Source organism: Aythya ferina, assembly GCF_964211825.1.
Source record: "Aythya ferina genome assembly, chromosome: 13".
Classification (NCBI taxonomy): domain Eukaryota; kingdom Metazoa; phylum Chordata; class Aves; order Anseriformes; family Anatidae; genus Aythya; species Aythya ferina.
Genome location: NC_140311.1, coordinates 16446493 through 16468286, shown reverse-complemented (window position 1 = coordinate 16468286; position 21794 = coordinate 16446493). Strand labels below are relative to the sequence as shown.

Genomic DNA, 21794 nt, shown 5'->3' with positions numbered 1-21794 from the left:
ATCCCTGCAAGGGTGAGATGAATTATGGCTCAAGAAGAACCTATTTTTTTTTCTCATATAGAGACACCATATATATCAATCTTACGTAATATATATAAAAACCTTGTATAAAAGATCCTGTAATTAGAATGTAGTAGAATTGTAGCAAGTACCTGGCAAGTATCTACTCTCTCGCTGAACTCGATGAACTCTCACTCCTTGTGTTGGGGGAGAAACCTTGCAATAGCTTTTTGTTGTGCTTAGCATGAACCTTCACTGCAAAGACATAAGGAGAGGCTTTGTTAATTCGTTTTATGGAGGGTTTATCAATTTTGGATTAGATTCTCAACATAAATGTAAACCAGCATTTCTTATACAAAACTGAAGTAGGTATTACGTGGTGACACCTTGTGATCACACTAGCCCACGTATTTTGAGGCTTGCCTCGTCACAGCACCAGCACCTGGGGGGGTACAAGTACTGGAGCCCAGTTTGGATACGTCGCATTTGACATCATTTGACAGTCACTGAGGAAAAAATCCTGTCCAGTGCAGGAAGCCGTCACTGGAGGCAGAGCATCATTTGAGCCCTTAATTTGGACATGAGTAACATTTTTCTCATCTATGGCAAAATAACATGTAGAACACACTATCTTTTTATATGACTCCAGGAAACCATTTAGCTTCCAAATGGACTAGTTTGTTCATGGTTATAACAGGCAGAGAGCTAATACACTATTTACTTGATTTGGCAAATTTTGAATTCTTCCTTTAATTAGAGCTAAATACAGTCTGTTCTTGAAATTCATTTATTTATACTATTCTGCATCCCCACTGATATAATCAAAGGAGAACTCTGACTCTCCCATTTCTGCAAACATGTTTTTCCTCCTGCATTTAGAGCGCTCGGCATTCCGCAACACTCCGAGGCCAAAGTCTGTGACTTAAGTGAACCAGTGCTTTGGCAGGAGTCACTTCTTGCAAAAATATTTTTGGCCTGGAATGACGAGGCTTATGCAGCTCTCCACAGCTCCCTATCGCTAAAATACCACGAGCAATTATGGAATGAAAAGGAGTCAGGGGGCCAAGCCAATGTCCCTTGGATCACTGAAAATCCCAGAAGCTGATCCAATTTAAGAGTCTGTCCTAAGAAAAGATGGATTTCTTTTTTTCCCCCAAATCACACCATCGTTAAAACTTGCCTAAGCCACACAACATGACAGCACCACGAAGGGTGAAAGAACAATGAGACCTGTTACCTCACCTGCACGAATTGCCAGAATTCAAATCCTTCATCAAATCTTCGTAGCAACGCTGAGTGCGATTGCTCTTTTTCAAGCTATCAAAACCACTCAAGATACACAGCATGAATTGATTAGCTGTACAGAAAGTCTGGATTAGCAGCTGATGAGCTATTACAATTTAAGCTCCTGCATCCCGCTGTGTGTAGCACTTGGGCTTAAACTCCCCGCTCTGATTGCCTAGCCGGTGCATGCTTAAAGCACCATCTAATTTGGATTACAGTTTAACGAGGGGCCAGGATGTAGGCTAGTGTTACAGCCAGCTCAGGTGTCTGCACATGCCACTGCTGTCACTTCAGGGACTGTTGGGTAAACAGGAATGAAAACAGAATATGAGAGGGAGCTAGCTGTGCCAGGAGCTGAAACGATGAAACGGCCAGATGTCACTTCAATAAGAGATAGAGATCCTGAAAAGGTTTCCTAGAGATCTAGATATGAATTCCGTGCTGCTGCTCACGGTGCAAGAGACAAACATCCTTCACACACGGCTCTTCAGGACAAACGCTGTCAGAGGGGAAGTGCCTGGGTGAGGGAAAAACTCACTTCATGAAACTACTGCAGAGGTGTTTCACCTTGGATCGGTTCCTGAAGCAGGGAAGTAGAGGGCTGCCCAGTCACCATCCCTGTGTGTGACCAGCATAGCCCTCAGCACAAAGAACTAGTGTGCAAAAGGCCCCTCTTCTGCTGCTTTCACCGTCATGTATTGCTCCGTAAAAAAAGAGCAAAACAAATGCCATCTCATCCATGCAGCATCGCGGCAATTGTCAGCCTTTTACTGATGTTAAGTAGCAATAGCAAGCTTTGGAAAATAGAGAATCAAAGGTGCTGGATGCCAATACATAATTAATCTGTTTTCATTTGTTCATTCAAGTTTTATTAATATGACAGAAGAAAAATCAGGGGATTGGAGCTGAGCCAAATGCTTCACACCATATAGATTCTTGTTTTGTTTTGTTTTGTTTTCCTGAAATCTTGCTGGTTTAGAACACAGAATAGCAACTAAATGTCTCCATCAGGATTAGGCCATAAGCCACCCACAAAAAACAAGCACTGCCAAATATAAACAGTCCCAAATCTTTTTTTCTGTCAGCGAACAAAACACCATCTTCTTGTTTACACAGAGCAGTAACCAGCTCTGCAATTAAGTAAGGCAAAAATTCAACAACTGATTTGCATGATTTTCCATGCAAATGGAGCATTCATCCAGCCAGCAGAAAGGTAGGAGCAGCTGATCCTCTCCAAGGAACAACGCTGGGCAGGTTAAATTGCTTTGCTCACTGATAAATAGAGAGCAACCGCAATAAAAGAGCAATGCAGCACGAGGGGCCAGCCGCTTCCTTTTCCCTCCGCAGAGTTGTTCAGTATGAATGTGAACCGGTTAGTCACTGCAGTGTGTGGGTGCAGGACACGGAGGAAAATAAAGATCGCTTTCAGTGAGAGCCTTTCCAAATCCACGAACACAGTTATTGAAAAGTTAGCTCCTCGCCCAATGCTGAAACTAGAGTGGAAAAAAAAAAAAAAGCTGCTTTGCATGGCACTGACCCGGCACCGGCCCTGGGCAAGGCACGGTGCCTTATCCTCGTCCTAAACTGCGAGTGCTGAAGGCAGGGATTGGCTTGATCCCTGTCTCAGGATGCACTGAGCACTACGTTGGTGCTCATCTAATTGAGAATGATGGTTAAAATGCCAGAAAAGTACCACAAGTGCAGGGGGAACTGCACCTGACATCAGGACAACGTGGGGCTCCACCAGAAGTCAACCAGCAGAGAAGGGAAACGGCAGCTCGGGGGCAAAGCCTCTGGCCTTTGAACAGTGTGATGCATCAGGACCTGGAATAAAGCAGAGAGATTGGAGTTACTATCTAAGTTCTGAACACAGCTTTATGGCTGGATCAAGCTGCTGGACCAGAAATGTTTCAATGGTTTAGAGCCATCTTTTCATAAAGTTCGCTGGGTGTTTGTTCTGTGTTTTATGTGAAATGGGACCAGTTGAAGCTTATGACACACAGCTAGGTTCGGGGGATCTGCACTGACTAAGGGAGTGTTGCTATTGTAAAGCAATTGTAAGGGGGCATTGCAGAAAAATGCTTTTTCACCCCATACAAAAATAATCCAACATCGAGTAAATCAATGTGGATGCCCCTTCTCTAAAATAAAGCTGCAGTTCTCTGCAAGATACTCACATACCCCAAAACTGTAGGGTTTAGAAAATTTCAGTTTCACTTGATGAGCTCATGGAACCTTCACTTTTCTCTCTGTTATTTACAGTGGGTGGGCAGAATTCTTGCAGTTGTGCTTTTTGACAACCTTCATATATTTAGTCAGAAATCTTTGTTTCTGGAATCTTTCTGGGTTGTCATGGAAATTATCACCATGTCCCTAAGACTAGGATAACAATTTTATGACAAATTACAGGAGATAGGGAAGGAGAGTATTTTGGCATAAGACAATACTTACAAGGGAAAAAAAAAATCACACAACGTTTCTGCACCCTTAAAAGGCATCCAATTAAAGATTTTATTCTCTAATCTCTGCCCATTCTTTACAGCTTAAAAGAAGAAAATCTAGCAACCTGCAAACAATATTTTTTCTTGCAGGACTCAGTACAGAGCAGCTCATGCAATCTAGGGGATGTTGGCCAGGCCATCTCAGGCTGCTCCCAACCCACCAAAATCTGAGAACAAAGCCTACAAGAATATGAAGAGCTCGTTAATATTTCTGTTGATTTAATACCTGAATCTTGCTACATCTCTCACAGGCACCTTATACAATTAGCAGCGCTTTAAACCATTATTAAATTGTACCTAATGGAAAAGCATCTGAGTAGTAGCCAACACAGATTTTTAACAAGAGGGGCAACTCTTATTACATGAAGAAGGAGATACAGAATCTGATTTTAGTAGAGGAAAGGAAGATGCTTTTTCCCCTGTTGCTATACCTCTTTGCAGAGGTGTCTGGCAAGCAAAAGAAGAAAGATCTAGAGCAGAGACCTGTTGCCCTGGGCTGTGTTCTAGGCCATGCATCTGGCTCTTTCAAGCTAGTAGGGCAGCACATAAGAGGTTTCATTAAAGGAGCATTTTCTCAAGGGGGGTGATTCCCCTTAAACGAAGGACCCACGTTCACATGCAACCTCCAAAGCAGGGCGCCTTGGCCAGCCATGAAACTTTGTTGGGTAAACAGAGCATTTCTGTTGAGAAGGGCTTTCAGGAGGGTCATTTTGAGTTGCCGCATCTCAGTCCAAAGATGGTTTCTGCTGCTCCAAATATCAGGCAAACTCCAGGAGCAAGCTGAAAGTCAGCTTTGTCTTCATCGAGCCTGTCAGATATGAGAACCAAAAAGCTGATCCCAGTAAGATTAAAACCCAGACACTACACAATCTACTTCTAAATCTTCAGCACTGACACCTTCTGTGGTTACCTGGACTCACTGACAAGAATACTAAAGAATGGAAAAATTCTACTATTTTCCATTTAGGGCATGACTAATTGACCTACGAACAAAAATAACAGTTCTGCAGCTGTCTGGAAAACAACATACCAAGATGATTTATGAGAGCAGAACTGATATTTCTGATACATTTGAAGTGAAAAGCAAAAAGGAAAACTTAAACTTACATATCAGCCAGATTTTTTTTTTTTTTTTTCTATCAGCCTCTTTTTGTTCCAGAGACATTGGGGATTATTTTGGTTTTCAGACTAAAAAATATATGTTTGTTTTTTTAAAAAATTATTTTTCAGATAGCATAACACAGTGGTACGTGGAGTCAAAATAAAGGGATTTCAACCTTTTGCTGGTCGCATAGAAGAAGCCTTATCATCTGGCTCCAAAACCTGTGATGACACAGTCTTTAACACCAGAGCTGTGCACTACTGGATCATCCAGAAGAACAAACTTGACTAAGATCACACATTGCATATTGCTGCCTGCCTAGCCAGAGTTGAAGGCAGTGATGAATCTTTTTTTACACTGTTTTTTATGCCAGTTTCAAAATAACAGACATCTCCTGTAGCGTACAGTGGTACAGAAAGATGATATATAACAAGTGTTCAAATTCAATACCAAATTCATTTTCTCAAGTTCTTTTAAAAAATCGGGAACAGCAGGATAACCACAGTTACTAGTTTGCGGTATGTGTCTGAGCTGTTTTCAGCTGAACTCTTAGAAAATTTATAAACAGATTCAATGAATGAGGTCCTTGATAAAAAAGGCTCTTAATAATGATTTTTTGTTTGTTTGTTTGTTTTTACAATATTGATGTCCCAAACTGTAACTACTTCAAGATTTTGGAGTTTCAAAGTTTGATTTTCCTTGCTGCTTTTCAATTAGGAAAAGTGCTTCTTTCCTAAAAAGAAAGATTTTCCACATTAAAAAGGATTTGGTAGTGTGAGGTGGCCAAAACACAAAAAATCCCAGGTACTTGAAACAGTTTCTCCTTTCAACGTGACTGAAGGTGTTCGAGCAGTAATTTCAACCCTTTACCCGCAGAGGGCAGACGTTGACAATGATTTGAGATTCCAGCCGTAAATCACAGCAAGCTTCTGGTTAATCAAAGTGCTAAATCTGAGAAAAAGGAGTAGGATGTGTTTGAAGACCACGACTAACTAACGAGTAAATATGATGAAAGCTCTCAAAACAGCAGTTGTAGTGGATACAGCAGAAGGAAGCCCACCACCACAGGTGAAATCCTCTTACCCCAAAACCAAAACAAATCCCTTATTTTTTTCCTGTTGGACAGTAAATAGCTCTGGTCAAATGATGTATTTCAAAAGAATAAAGAAATTTGCATGAAAACCACACGGAGAAGGGGTTCAACACACACACAAAAAAAAACACAGCCCCAGTCGTGGTGCCAGCTCCAAAGAAGCTGCAGCTTTGGGGTTAGGGCGGCTTTGAAGATTCGAATGGCTGGTTACAGGCCTGCACATAAGGGCCAGGGAAAGACAAACAAGCCTCAAAGGCACAACACCCCCCCCAGACCTGATAGCATCCTTTAGCCACATCAAAAGAGCGCAGGTCTGTTTGATATTCACTTTTCCTCCTTGAATTTGGAAACATGTAAACAGAGAGCCGGGCCAGCAGCCTTGAGCTGAATGCAGGATGCGCAGAGGGAAGTAGGAGTGGTCCATGGCACAGCTGGCCCGGCCTGGCTGTTGTCAAACGGGAAGCCCTGCCTGCTGCCGGCCCCTGCAGATCAAATAAAAGATACAGCCCCTTGGAGAATAGGTCGCTATATACCTTCGGGAACTTCCTGGCCTGGCACGAGGTTACTGTATAGGGTTTGGTGCCTCTGCAAGCTGTCAGGATTTTGTTGAGAGCTGTCCAGCTTCTCTGAACGACCCCACTCTGTGCACAGCCCTCAGCATTTGGGTTTAAATACCTAAAGTAGGAAAACTGAAAATTGTGGCCCTAAAGGATGCAAACCCAGGAAGAGAGCTAACATAACCCGGTGTTTATTAATTTTAGGTTAGTGAGAATTTCATGCAACATCTCATAGTTTAAGTGTCACGAGTTAGGCACTCAAAGCTTGAGGATGCCAAACCCATAATTATTTACCACTGGAAAATCAAAGAGAAAGACCAATTTCCATAAACCTCAGCCTTCAGAATGTAAGCCAATCTCTGCCTGCACTGACAGCTTCATTTTGAAGCAGGTTATTTCAGAAAGGCTCCTTGTGGAAATTCCTCAGGGACAGCCTGTCCCGACATCCGCCGGAGATGGCAAATGAGCCACAGGTCGGATGGCTTGGTGGTTCCTCGAGCAGTGGGCTACCTGCTGACCAAAATACATGGGCAGAAAAACGCTCTGAACAACTCCTCAATGGGCTCACTGAGGTCAGCACTGTCAATCCCATGGCATCCTGACTTTTTGTGCTTCTTTGAGGGAAAATAAGGGGGAAAACCCACCTTGTGTGAGCTTCTGTGAGTTAACATTTCTCCCCAGAGCTCTTCACCAAGAGAAGTTTCTCCTCATACCACAAACACCATCTCCACAGCCCTCACTCAGCCTGCCAGCCTGCCTTTAAAATTCCTTTTTATAGCTCCCACAGAATTTTCTCAACAGTCCTTGCCCTGCAAAACACATCCCTGTTGCCCTCCTGCCCTTGCTCTGCTCTCCAGTGGGGTCCCACTTCCTTCCTTTTTGCTTAAACTTGGGGTCCCTTTGCCCATTTCCTGCTTCTGACCCTGCAGAGGAGGGCTTTTACATCCCATCACTGCAACTCGCAAGTTTCCAGCGAGCAAAAAGCTCAGGAAAAAGCACCTTTGATTAGTGAAGTTTTTCCCTTCGCCCAGTTTTGGAGATTCAGGTGGGACTGCCTCAGAGCTTCTGGACCCATCTCTCAACACAGTCATGTGTGCAACAGGGATTTACTGCAAAGCAAAGCAAAAGGACGGAAACAAGATCTAAAGGCTCCTGGACTTCTTCCCTTCGCTTCATCAGGGCACCTTAGGTTAAAAGGAACAGTACAGTTTAAAGGTCGATGTCAGTCTGCAGCTGGCTGTGAAAGGCTCACCAGGAAAATACTTCAACAGTGAGCGAGTGGCTGGGTGGAGATGGCCTATGCACAGCCCCGCTGCAGCTATTGTTTGGCAGCTTGTCTGAATGGGGTTGGAAGCCTCTTCCTCCAGGAGCTGATCTTTTCTCCTCCTCTGCGACTTTCTTTTCTCACTTTCATGTTTTGTACTTCAGAGCCGGGCTGCTTTACCAGCCAGGGTCAGCAGCAGGTCACACTTGTGACATGAGGTTAATGTAGTTGTTAAGTAACAACATGGGTCTTCCACCCGCATGAATATTCCACCCCAGCCTCCCAGACACATGCACACACACACTTGCTGTCTCAGGGCTGAAGCCCGAGCCCAACACTTGCTTAACACAAGGCAGACCACACGACTCTCTGCCAGCACGCAGTGCAGTCGTACTTACTGCAGTTATCATGCACTCAACAAAAATAAGCTATTTAGTATGTAGCACTGAAAGATATCCAGTCACTTAAAACAGCTGGGAGAATATTGTGACTGCTGCAAGTGGATAAATATTGACAGTACTGCTGACACTACAGTGACCAGGACCAGAAGAGTGCGGGCTGATCAAAATCTCTCTGTTTGCTGGGCAGCCACACTATTCGTTTACTTTAAGGGGAGCTGCACATGCTTGATAAAAAGCTCCAGTGATCCAGATAAGATTTTCAGAGATGTACCAATCATGGAATCCTATTTCAGGCTGCACATTCTGGCAGTCAAAGCACTTTGATGTGAGGCTTGTCTTCTGAGGGGGGAGAAGGAAGGAGGAGATGAGAGAAGCTTTTAGGAAGCATCAAGTCAAGACACACCAAATTTCGTACAACCTCATCTGAAAACCAGGTAACGAACATGTTGTTGGACCAATACCTTCACAGATATTTCCCATCTCTATCCACTGCACGTCAGCTGAATGTACTCCACGTAGCCTGCAATTGTCCACCCGCAGTGACAGCAGGATACTGGACAGGTATTAGCATCATAATACAGTACAAGGCCCCTGTTGGATAACTGCATGTGAGTGTGAAAGGGGCTGAGTTAGGGCTGCAGAAGAGAAATCATAGCGACTGTCTGCTTTGCTAATGACACAGCTTTGTCTGTGTCTCTGAATTTTGAAAGGGCCCCAGAATAGCTATTTACCTACCTCCCTTAATCTGATGGCAACCTTTTGATCTCAGCAGGATCTGACCACTCCGTTTACAAAGTGCAATTAAAGACAGATAAAGCCTCTTGAAAACAAATCATTCAAAGCAGAAGACTCTGAAAAAGAAGCCCAAGGATTTACAATCAGAAAACTGCAATTTCGATGCCTAAGATTTTGAATCCCAACATCACCTTTGAAAGAAGGGGCTGAGGCAAGCTACACTTGATATCTGGCTCTAAATATGAATCAGAGCAGCAAGGCAAAGCAAACCAAATGATACAGCTTCCCTCCGAGAAAGAGAAAAGAAAATCCGAATCTACTAGCTTAACAGAATACTCTATCTGCAACAATCTCACAGCTGTAGACTTACAAATCTGACACAGCACTAAGAGTTTGCAAATTGCCAGGTATTTCACAGCTGCATTTTACAGTTTGACAGAGCAAGAAGAACACAGATCTCAATTCTCCTGTTAAGGAGATGTCAAAGCATTTTGAAATGCTTTTTGTTGCCAGGATTGGGCATACAATGCAGGTTTTGGGTTACAGTATAAATTGCAAAGCTATTGTTTGACAACCATAGCCAACAGCAGCCAGCAGAAACACAGACATTCAGAACTGAATTCCTCTTAGATGCAAGGCCCTCTGGAGGGTGACGAACTCAAGAGCTGCTGTCTCATAACATGACGCATCCAAGCAGGGCCCCAGGTGTCAAGGACAGGAGAGGAAATCGAGTTGTGTTGTTTTGCTCTTAGTTCAGTCATTACCTAATTGATGGATGTGATGGTGAGGCTTTGGAATGAGTCCTGAAGGACCGGCACCCATCAGGCACACTCTTGCCTTTGGTTCAGACCTCCAAAGGACTATTTGAGATGCACAGAAAATAAAGACATTAATTTTCTATTTTCTGTCCAGCCTGAAGTGGTATTTCAGAATCTCTTATGTGTTGCTGGCTCAGTAATAGCTTTATCATTCTAGATGGGTCTGATGTTCTACAGAAGCCAGAGGTATCAGGTTTTGCTTTAGACAACTGCCCCTAAAGAAGCCTTACAAGCAGCTGTCGTGGTTTTATGTGGGTTTCCACGAACTTACAACAGCTGTCCAGTTATAAAGCAGCCTACAAAACATCTGTGAGAAGCCCCAGAGAAGACAGTTGGTTCCTATGTGCCACAGATGCCTAGACAGCAGGCGAGTTAAACACAGCAGGACAATTAGGGGCCAAAGGGAACTTGGGCTTTTCTTTCCTAGAGATGTTTAGGGTAGGGAATGGTCAGAACCAGATACAGTGCAAACTGCAGCTAGCACAATCCCCATCTCCTTTTCCCTTGCTCTGCAGGGGATTTCTCATCTTGATCTGCAGCTACTCCTTTCTTCCAGCCATGCTGGCTTTCTTCTACTGTATTTCAGACTTACTCTCACAAAAAGACATGGGTACCAGGGATCCCTCTCCGAATTGCAGCTAAGAGCTACTAAACAGGACCTGGATGTAGCAGCCAATTATTACCCAGAGGCCGTGACAATTTTTCTTCCCAATCTCTTGCCCAGAAAACCAATTCTCCTCTGCTATTTTCTTTCTTGCTAGAAAGTACAACACTGCTTATCCTACTCCCTCTTACATTTCAGTTGCCAAATTTGTGCTCAAGGCTCTCTGTTGTCCTGCAGTCCCTGCAAACCTTCAGTGTTGCGTGCAACATGAAGGGTGTCGAGTGTATCAGCACTTAAATATTCTCCAACAGCCGATATCTTATGCCAAGAATGTAAACACCAAGCAGGGAAAGGAATGACTTGCAGTGATCTATGCGGGTGTAAAACCACACTACGGTGAAAATAAAGTTTAGGTAGAATAGTAAGAATTATTAAACTATGAAAATGCCTCTGAAGGGACATCTATCCCTAACTTCTCTCCATGTGGAAACACTAATTTTATTTGGAATGGCATATTTCATAACACAGTAAGACATCAACAGACTTTTGAACTAATGTCATTAAATATATTCTATTTTAATTAGGAGAAATGACACAAGACAATAGCATCTCCTTGCAAATACCTTAAGTAAAGACAAAATTCTGTTACTAAAATAGATTACCAAAATTAACATGTGGAGACAAGGATAACTGGGCAACATACTACACGTTAAGACAGCCAGATGGAAGAGCAGCAGGACAGAGCCCAGTACAAAAACATGCCAGCAGAGGGTACTCATACTTTGAGCATCCCAGCGTGGGCGTGCACTGTAATGGAGGGACAGCACAAGCAATCTTCAAGAGTGAGCAAAGTACTGAAATGGATGAAAGAATGCCCCGAGCTGCTCACCACCTTCCTGCCACTACAGAGCTTCACTAGGAGCAAGAAAAGAACATCAATTAAACTTCGAAAATGTTGCCAAAGACATTGATTTATAGCTTGTTTAAAAAAAAAAATCAAAAAAATCTTTAACTCTTGGTCTTGTAGGATAAAGGAGAAGGTCCTAACTATTACAAAGCAGCTACCTTGATGAAACTATCATAAACATCTGTTATACCTGGGTAGTTAGATGTTGCAGCTAAGTGTAAGTAATATTAGCAGTGTGTATGTCCTTATAACAATACACATCTTCACATTTTTCCCATATGGGAAAAAAAATAGAATAAAAGTACATTTTACATGCATATGCTTGTATGCTTTGACTGAGGAAAAAAAAAAAAAAAAAAAAGATCTATTTGCAGAAGAGATGACTGTACCATGACACCTCAGGTTTGCTCCCACTTCATTCTCTATGGGACACTAACTTCTGCCACAAGGGTGGGCACTGGTCTAGAAGCAGCCAAAAGCCAGACATTCCCTGGGGGAAGAGGGGAATTAATCACTGAGGTTAGTTTTTTTTTTTTGCCTTTACAATTAAAAAAAAAAAAAAATATTATAAAGGCAACTGGAGAGCAGAGAGCAATGAGAAAAGTTTGTGCTTCCACCTTCACATGACCTGTATCTTGAAGACCAGCTTGGACTTTTGCTGCCAGATTTAGAGAAATCTTAATGTTGTAGCACTGACTGCACAGGTTGGGAGGGACCCATAAGGATCATCGAGTCCTACTCACAGAAAGTAGCCGGCAGTAGCACAGTCTGACCACACGAGCTAGGAGCTATTGAGGATTCTTTTTTTTTCTTAGCTTGGTGTTTTATTAAGATAGGTCACCTGCCCCTTAACCTGCTACCCAGACTTACCTGCAGTGGTTTTAGTCGAGCAGGGAACATCCTATTGCAGAGGCAGTGCTGTATTGAACAGCTCAGCAAATTCTGAGTGACGAGTGGCAGAACTTGTTTGAACATCCAGCATTGGAAAGAAGAGCAAGGAAGCGTACTAGTATCAGCATTTTTGTTTGTGCACAGACAAAAAAGCAGTAATTAATATATCTGTCCCTTTTTTATTTTACCATCTTACTGGAGCCAAAATACTACTAGGATTCCTCCCCCCACCCTCTTTGTTTTTACTTTGGATAGGAAAAAACATATCAGATGCATGCTGCTCTGTGCTAAGGTAACAGAAGCAACATCCTGACGCCACAAATCCCCAGAAAAAAATGCAGTTTCCCTGCGATGGCTTTACAAGATAACCTTTTAGGAAGGGAAATTCCATAACCAATATTTAATAATATAAAGTTACTGAGTACCAAGTTGTCTTTTACTTTGTTTTGAACCCTAAACACCAAATTAACTGCTGATATACCACCTGTGCTGCAAATTAGAGTAATTGCAAATTAGAGTAATATCAGAGATAAATGCAACATGTCTGCCTTTGACTTGGAGCCTTATCTGGCAAACTCTTCAAAAAATTCACAAGCTTTCCTCTTCCCCACAGAGATTATATGAGTCAGGAAGCCTTCCAGCCTTCCTTTTTTTTTTTTTTTTTGTAGAAAGCAATATGACTGCTAGACCAATTTTCGTAACTATCAAAAGAATAAAGAAATACATAAGCCATTGTAAATAAGAATGGGAGCAGCTCTTTGAGTTCTATTTAACCTTCCATCACAGATGTTCTTTGTGGTGCTAGAGGGACCAAACCTCCACGTGCCTCACTTTCTAAATCTGTAATGTGAACCTGGAGGACTACCAGGAGGCAAATCTGCAAATTAACATCTACAGACTGTTTTTTGGTGATTAGGTAAAACAAAATGGAGAAGGACCAAGTGTTCTGAGCAAAGAAGGCAAACTTGCTAGTGAACTCGTCAGCAGAGGGGAGCTTTCATGGAAGATGGGGATGAGGAATGTAGTTTGACCAGAAATCTGAAGATGTCACGAGCTGCAAAACTGAAAGAAAAGCATCTTCATTCACAGGAGAGAACATGCTGCCATATCCATGAGAAGGAGCTGTCAGTTGAAAACATTACTTCTGGTAATTCATTTTCTAAGATATATTTCAGTCCTACAGTTGAAGAAATCCTCCTTAACTAGCTAACCCTTGTTACACAGATAAATAGTTCAGATGTTCCTCACTCAAGCAGGGATGCAGCATTTATTTATTTATTTTTCTCTGTTTTTGTATTTTAATTACTTTGACCATTATACCTTCTGAAAAAAAATGTAAAGAGGACAGTACTAGAAGTAAGGGCTGATTCCTGGTCTCGATAGTTGATTAGATTTAATATCAACTCCCTTCACATCAGAAGACACACTAGAATAAGCTGAACAATATTCCCAGAGTAGCTGGCTCTTACATACATCTCTGAGGAGAGCCAACCATGTGACTGCTGCATTTGTTATGAATTCAGAGTATGTCTCCAGACTTCAAACACAACTGAATGTTAAAACAGACTAAGACCAAAAGAGCAGTTTTAATTTGGGTGCAAGGTATTTACTTAAATGAATACTATATAATGGATCTGTGTTCAGCTTTACCTGGTATTTCTTCTGTTTTTTATTAAAACAATTAAAGGTATTTCTTGAGTACAAACAGTAAGATTTGTCTTACTGTGTGCACTAATGTACCTAATTCAGGAGAGAAGGACCGATAGCATCAATTAGCATAGAAGAGCCTCCTTTCAGAATTAGGTCCCTCATAGGAACATTGTACTCAAAATACAAGTGGAAGTTTTTCCAGTGAAGGTCCACTTAAAATATCTTACAGTAGTCACAGAGACGTTAAACTCCTTAAAGTAACTGCTTCATATCAATGTCAAATCCCTACACTCTTTTGGTAAAAATATTTTTACTCCTTTCAGTATTTCAAAGCTCCTACAAGTACACATGACTGAGCTAGAGTCATGCCTTACCCAAAAATGTTTATTATGTTCAGAATAAAGAATCTTAATAACTTGAGCCCAGCAAGCTCAACTGACTTTGTAGCTTTTTTTGCTCTCAATCTATCGAAGATGTGTGTTTTCTCATGTTACCTCAACACTGGAATGTATTTAACAAAGTCCTTCTTCCTAAGTCATGCATAGCTTAAGCTCTAACCAGGCTGCTAAAACTGGTTAGAACAGTCTCACAGAGCTGCTACACCGTGCAATCAGATAAGCCTCTGAAATGTTGGTCAGTATTCTTGAGTACAGAAATACAAGAGTTGGTTTCTGCAAGTGATGACTTGAGTGTTCAGGGACAGCATACTCAAAAGGCTGGAAGAGAATTAGCATTAGAATATTGCACGTTAAAGTGAAGAGACCATATTTTTTCTGAACTTATCATCATCTCCCACATGAGAATTCAGCTTAATGGGAGAGCACAACAGAGGACATCCATCACTCTGCAAAGATTTGTAAGTATCATCAAGAAACTCATGTAGTAAATCCATTTTCCTGTCTTCATACTTCTGCATCGGGACTTAAAGAAACAGCCAGAGGGTTCAAAATCTTGGTGACCTAAAAGAACATGCAAAAACTCAGAAAATCCAAGGCATCTTGTGCAGAATTTAAGGTAGCAATCCTGCAGAATTACATTTCTCCAGAGAAGAACCTGGAAGTGCATGCTATAGAAGCACGTGGGACTTGACAACTTGGTCTGTTAAAAACCAGCCCGGTAACAGTACCAGGTTGTGACGGAACTGTTTTAAAAATTAAGGTATTCCTAGGAAAGGTTCATACTATTTTTCCCAGCTGTATTATCATCAGAATACTTTAAAGCAAACTTTGCAATGGAAATGTAAAGCAATCTACAAGTGCAAAGATTATGGGAAACTCTAGTCAGGTTTGCAGTGTCCTTTCTAAGCTAGCATCTTGGACACAGCCCCTGAAGTTGTATGTGCTGACCACGAGCTTTCCTCTCACATCATCTCCAGCAGCCCTGCAAGGAGCAGTAAAAAACAGCTGAAGTTGCAGGTCCCCTGTGAGAGCCTGTAGAGTACCTAACTTTCAGCTAAAAAAAAATAATAAATGTAACCTCATGATTTGTATATGGAATAGCTTGGTCTAGGAGTGAGAGAGAGAGAACTCGCACCAGCTGCCACAAGGGCATTTTCTGAAAAGTCCATTTAATGGTATAATTGTACTTTAAGTGGCTATGTTGCTTATTTCTCTGATCTTTTTCTAGGCGCTGTGGCAAAATGATTTTTTGTGGATTATCTTGTTAATAGGTAATCCTATTTAGTGGGTATCTTTGCTGCAAGGCAGTCTTGGCTTCCCACCCATTCAGTTAGGAATGTTTATATTTAGCTGCTTTTCTCGAAACAGAGCTACAGCTGCAGCACATACCAATTACTTTTGGATGCATCTTGTTTTTCCCCAGGACATGGCTTTTTCCTGGTGTAGTCAGAACAATCTCGTTAGAAATATGTCACACTGCCTGAACAGAGTTTTGAAGAACAAGTTTGTTTAACTAGTATGGGTCTAGATCTGTGTTAGATCTTGATGAGACTTGCAGCCATCCCACATTCTTCTTTTCAAGCCTTTCAGGTGTATACTGTTGTTATTAAAAATTGATTGCTGTAAATATCAAAGGTATTCTGGGGGCAATTTTGCTAACCGAACGCTCCAGGGAGAAAACAAATTCCAAGGTGTCCCAGTATATTGTGTGTGTCTAACAGCCAGATGTTAAGATGCTGCTCTGCTCTCCTGAAGGATGGTGCTATGTGCTGTTAAACAGAAGGCACCGAGTCTCCTCTTCCATTGCAGAAGTAGGTGCAAGTCAGGCAGCGATGGAGGAATTGCTATGGAGTTATCTTCTACATAAATCCTTACATCGCTTTTGCTGTGTTTGCAGTAAGCTCTTGATAGCAAATTGATGAATGTAACCTGCCAGTTTTCATGGGCTTTAGGTCCATAATTTTTGTTCCTTAACATACTTTGCATAGCTATTAAAGTACCAAAGTACATTGTCCCACCGATGATGCCTAATTTCACACGTAGGACTTGCAGTAATTTCTTGAATCCAGGTGCAGGCTGCATCTGTACAGCTGCATGAAATACCATCAAAAATAGACTACAAAACACTTGGAGAGGTAATGCTCCCAAAATACATTGCCAGTGCATGAACTAAGGGGATCTCTGGTTTGGTTTTCCACATGTAGATGCCTTCCTAGCAGAGAACACTGCACGGCCAAGCAGAACACAAACAGGCTCTGTCCTAGAAATAACCTTGCAGGATGGTGCTGTGGTTATCCAGAGCACACCCACTAGCAGAGAATTCAAAATGAATTGTGATTAAAATCCCCAGAACTCCTATCTAGAGATTATTTCACACTTACTCTGGAGAATTAAAGATGCTCTGTTACCTGGAAATAATTAAAGAGCAAGACCCAAACATGTTCCCAAAATATCACTCTATGCTCCGTACTCCTCAAGTCAGACACTCTCATTCTTGCTACAACCAAACCACGGTGGCGGGGGATTTGCACGCACTTAGGAGCGGTGCTGCAGACTTCCTGCAACTCCTGCTCCTGCAGGAAAACCGCAGCAAGCCACGGCCTCGCCTGGGACTTGGAGGGGAAGAGTTTCCTGTTAGTGGACAGGATAATACCCCTTGACATACACAGCCTTTTCCTCTGACCCAACTGTCCAAGCAGCAAACAGCTTTCATAAACACAGCAGCAGAAAGTCAGCGGTTGTTTTTAAACAGTTAACAGAACAAAAGTGGCTAGAGGTCAAATTCTAAATTTGACAGAAACACACTTTTTAGTTAATACCAATGCTTTATCAGAGAGCAGCAGTACCTCCCAGGCAAGCAATTATACAGATAATGTTCTTGAATTGGAGCAAGTCTAATTAGTATTTGTTATCAGTTTTAAAAGAACAGTGTCCAAATTAGGGGCTATGAAGAAAATTGAGCACCGTACTTGCTTTATAAAAATAATTGCTAGAAGCTTGATGGTACCTTATCTCTTTTTACCCCCCTCCAAGAAGTTAATAAGACAAGGGAGTCAAAACAGGGGGGCTCAGCACTACAAAATATCAAATTAGTCATGTGAAGTAATAATGGAAAATTCAGTGGGACCTGAAAATTGGTGTAATGAAATGCTATTTTACTTATTGCTACAGTATCTTTCTTGATAAAAGCTACGTTTCTGAAGTATTATTTAAAACGTTGCAAGAGAAACATTGTGATGAAACAAATATATGTTGGTTAAAAAGCAGACGCAACATTTCAACAATATTATTTAAAGATTATGAAATAGCCATCAACATTATTCAAAACAGTAAATTAGGAAAGCTGTTTGTTTCGTGTACATTGTGCATGTGTTACATTAGCTGTTCCACTGTTACAAGCTAGCTGGGCTACTCCTGTCCTAAGAAAAGTCAGATGTCCTCTTTATATCTGCCAACAGACACTTTTCTGTAAGCGAGGAATCAATCCGCTTACTTTTAGTAAAAACATTTTACAGAATCATCAGATAAAGCAACCTGACAGTGTTAATAACTAGCCACTGTTAATAAAACACCACAAAGTAATATAAAGTAGCCCTAAGTTAGTGATAACAAATACAAGACATTTATGCTACATTTCTTAGTACTCCACTTGTTCCCACGTGTAGAGTTCAAACAATGGGACACTAACTACTACCTGGGCATGTACAATGCATACGTAAGGATAGTTTAGAGCAAACAAATAAAAGAGAGCAAAAGGTACTCAGGCACTATAGAACCAGGGGGACAAATGCAAGTAATATGTTCAGCACCTTGGATTTACCAGAATCCACCGTGCCTTCTTGCATGCATACCTCTCTTGGTCTGCTTTCCACAAAAGGGAGATTCCATGCCTTTTAATCATAAATTCCTGGGATGATTCCCTCTCCTTGTTTGTGGGATGTGTGTTTTTTTTTTTTTTTTAAATTGTGTTTACATTCTTGTGTGTGGGTTGGGAATTTAGGTTTGCTTGTGATGAAACATCAAAGTTGGGTCTCAAATTAATCCTGTGCAGTCATTTATTCTTTGTACGTTCCCACAAGAGGACGATAAAAACACACAAGATTACCAAGCTTTATGCAACAGTAATGGGATTAAACTAACCTTTAAACCTCTGCGTGACAGGATTTTGCTTCTCAGTTCAATTTTCCTACTGTTACTTTTCCTGTTATTAGCATATGGATTTTCTGTCTTCAGACTTGACAAGAAATGCTTTCTAGATCTTGACATGAAATTAAAAAAAAAAAATACTAACTAAATATACTTGCATGTTTACAGAGTATATGTAGTTCTGTTCATCAGAAGGTATCATTTCAACCGTGATGTATGCATTGCACAGGTACATCATCTTCCTGAACATAGCATCACAGTGGTTACTGTACCAATTATGCCATCACAGGCAGGGAATTATCAGCAGTCAGAGCAGATGAAAGCTGGAACTGAGAATGCTGTATTTTTTTCCACAGGGAGTCTTCTCAGTTATCAAAAAATAAATAAATAATCACAAGTAAATTAACAGAACTGCTAATAAAAAAAGCCCTCGAGTTCCCCAGGATGACTTTAGTATTTTAAAAACAACAGCACTGGAGAGTAGAGATGAACCATGGGGTTTGCAAGAGATGCCAGGAAAGAGACAGCACATTGACCTTCTCTTCAATGTAAGGTTAACTTAAGTTATAATTTGAGTGTTCCCAGAGAAACTATTTCTCTTCCAATCATTGAGATGTTTTTAATGCGACTGTTTACATCTGAAACAGCTTGAGCTGCTATTCAGTCACACAACACATTAACTGCTAGCACAACAATCCAGTAAAGCAATCAATTTATGCTTTGCAGACTGAATATTCAGATGTGGTTTGAGGTACAAATCCTTTTTCACTAGGATCAGTTTCTTATTTAGCCACTTTACTCCACTATCGCTTGTCTCTGTACCAGTAGAGAAGAACAAAATTAATCCATAACCTCAAAGTTATAAATTAGATGACTGGAGAACTGATCTATCTGGCTTAAGAAAACAAACATGAATATATTTTAAATATGTTTATATAACTTAAAATACATTTAAATATTTTCACCTGGATTATTGTTCAGATGCATGAGTGTTTTGATCTGGTTCATGGTTCAGCCACACAAAAAGCTGCAGACGCAACTAAGGGATGGTATGCTGCATAGCAAGGGTAGGAACAAGGAGCTGCTAGGAACCAGTAATACTGCAAAGGCTTCATGTCATCAAGCCACAGCATTATTTACAGCGTGGCTGCTTTTGCCTGGACTAGGGAAGAAATTAATTTCAGTTCCTTACATTTGTGTTAGCTCTGCAGCAGGGACCTGTATCCTCCATGAGTCTATTTAGTAACCGTGACTCAGTGATTCCTTTATTGCAAAGCCAAACCAAAATTCCAGCACACTTATACAATAAACTTTCACCATATCTTAATTACATGTGGGCACATTGTCCACTCAGAAAAACAGGTCATCAGATGTGATAAAAATCTCCAGCGAGTGCTAACTAGACAGAGCTCCTAATTTTAAAGGCTTGCACCCATTTGAAATTTCCCTGGGGTTTGCCTTCCCAATACCCCAAGCTCACCCACACATTTCCTGTCCTCACCAACCAAGCTGTAGGCTGCATGAAGGAGAGACTGGTTCTGCACTGAGGCTTAAATCTCTGCTCCACAAAGCACAGCTTAAGCATTTGCCTGTCTGCGTGCGAGCCAGCATTCAATACACATGAGTCCTGGCTTAATGAATGCAGGCTCTGAGAGGCTGGCTGACATGCAGGCACAGTCTGATGCCCCTACACCAGGCTCTGGTGCTCCAGAGTGAGCTGGCAAAGCACCCCCAGCAGTTACACAGCTCCAGCCTGCCGCTGGCTCCTGCTCCCTCCCTAACCAGGAGCTTAATTGCATAGTCTCAGAGCAGTCAGACACTACACTGCCAGAGTATTTTTTATTCTGAATGGTCTGAGGATGTAACACCTCCCATCCTTCCTAGCCATGCCCGGCTTGGTGCTTCAGAGAAAATCCTAACAAACAATTAACGTAGCTGAACCAGAGTCTTTGCTAATCTAGATCACAATTCTCAGTCAAACCCTACAAAAAATACCTTTCAGTCTGCATCCCATGGTAAGATGGGTCTCATGGAAAGAGGACACCTTGATGGGGTACCTTGGCTCCACTGGATTCCCAACCTAAATAATAAAATAAATAAATACATAAAGGGCCTTGTTACATTTTTATTAAATATGGTGCATGTACTATGGGCTCACCTTTGCAAAACAAGTATCCTCTCATAAGCTAACATGGCTCACAGCTCCTCCATTGATGACTTCAATATACAAAAAGAGGAAACAGATTTTCTATGCTGTAAAGAATCTCACAGAATGGTTGAGGTTGGAAGGGACCTCCAGGGTCCATCTAGTCCAACCCCCTGCTCAAGCAGGGTCACCTAGAGCATGTTCAACAGGATGGCATCCAGGTGGGTTTTGAACAGGTATTTATAGAGGTTGATAAAATCCCCTCTCAATCTCCTCTTCTCTAGGCTGAACAGGCCCCCAAAAAATAATACAGAAAATTTAAAGCGGGATTAAGAAATTGAGCCGGATTGGTCCATGCCTAAAATAAAAACCTAACTCTTCTCTCCGGACCAACATCATTCTAATAGTCTTACCCAAACAACAAACTACTAGTGCCTGCTGACACAGAGGAGGTGTTTTCAAGGCCTCAAAAGCACTCACTCCTCTTTTTATTCAGGTTTACTTCAGCAGCTATGGGACAGGCCTAATGACAACATGGAGACAGGTGTGTGCTAGTTCCACCTGCACTACATATTACATTAATATACAAAGACTTCATTGCTAATAAATCCTCTAAAACTATGGTTTGATGTTCTGCTTTTATTATTATTCACTGAACTGCTTGTTTAAGCAGTCTTCTTTGTTATGTCACTGCACTGCCCTCTCATATGCAATATGAGGATTTCCAAGGCTGAGAGCAATGATAATCCATAAGATATTTTGGTTATTATTAATATTATTTGCCTGAAAGGATTCTAGTTCTCTATGGGGACCTGAATATGTTCTGGCACAGGGAAAGGCACAGGACATGGCCAGCAACTTCTCTCCCTCTCGGAAGAGTTACTAGCTCGGACATAGTGCTGGGCCAGCACAATCTGGTAACTTTCGGATCCCTCTTGGTTCCATGTTTTGCTAGTTCAAAGCACATAAATTACAGTGAAATGCCCACACCTGAACACGGGAAGGCGGCCAAATTTACAGTTTATAGAAACAGCACAGCAACCAGCACTGCCATCTGCTATCAGCACCCAGCAGCAGCAGGTACCCCATGGCTTGTGGCTCACTGGGGCTGACAGGGGCTCTCACAATTTGCCTTCCTAACAGATGAAGAACAAGCCAAATACTTTCAGATGGACAGTATTTCTGCCAGAAGGCAAAATGTAAATTTCAAGAACAGTCGTGTCTCCCCCTGCCCCATGCTATTTATTATTTTTTCTGCCAGCTGCGTCACTGGCTGAACTGTAATTCATTCCCTGCT

General features: G+C 41.6%; 1 long non-coding RNA gene across 14 annotated transcripts; it reads right to left on the bottom strand.

The window, feature by feature from the left end:
* Positions 1-152: 152 nt before the first annotated feature.
* Positions 153-20973, bottom strand: LOC311443834. 14 transcript variants are annotated; one of them, XR_014697524.1, is made up of 9 exons: positions 20911-20973; positions 20510-20568; positions 20347-20431; positions 18346-18463; positions 12137-12228; positions 9702-9797; positions 8938-9053; positions 3001-3108; positions 153-255 (listed from the first exon to the last, which is right to left on the bottom strand). It is a non-coding gene; the product is annotated as an uncharacterized lncRNA (long non-coding RNA). The 14 variants fall into 14 exon arrangements; XR_014697525.1 differs by lacking the exon at positions 153-255 and adding an exon at positions 2234-2777 and having other exon boundaries at positions 12137-12272; XR_014697526.1 differs by lacking the exon at positions 153-255 and adding an exon at positions 2234-2777.
* Positions 20974-21794: the final 821 nt, after the last annotated feature.